Source organism: Acanthisitta chloris, unplaced genomic scaffold (assembly GCF_000695815.1).
Source record: "Acanthisitta chloris isolate BGI_N310 unplaced genomic scaffold, ASM69581v1 scaffold2239, whole genome shotgun sequence".
In the NCBI taxonomy this organism is placed as follows: Eukaryota; Metazoa; Chordata; class Aves; order Passeriformes; family Acanthisittidae; genus Acanthisitta; species Acanthisitta chloris.
Genome location: NW_008689694.1, coordinates 4,358 through 4,622, shown reverse-complemented (window position 1 = coordinate 4,622; position 265 = coordinate 4,358).

Genomic DNA, 265 nt, shown 5'->3' with positions numbered 1-265 from the left:
GACTACAAACCCCACACAGCCACCATCCCACCCACAGCATCGTCCTGCCCCAGCACACAGTCTGAGGAGGAGGAGGAGGCAGCTCTTTCCTAGAGCTGCCCAGGAGAAAGCTGGAGCTGCTCACCTGCCCTGCACCTTCACCCCCCCTTCCTATTTTGTCCCTTAGTGCAGGAGTTCTGGGGGTGGAGGCACCTCAGAGCTGGGCTGTGTCAAGGAGTCTCTGCTTCTCCTATCCTGAGAAAGGCATGTCACACTGTCCTGCTGA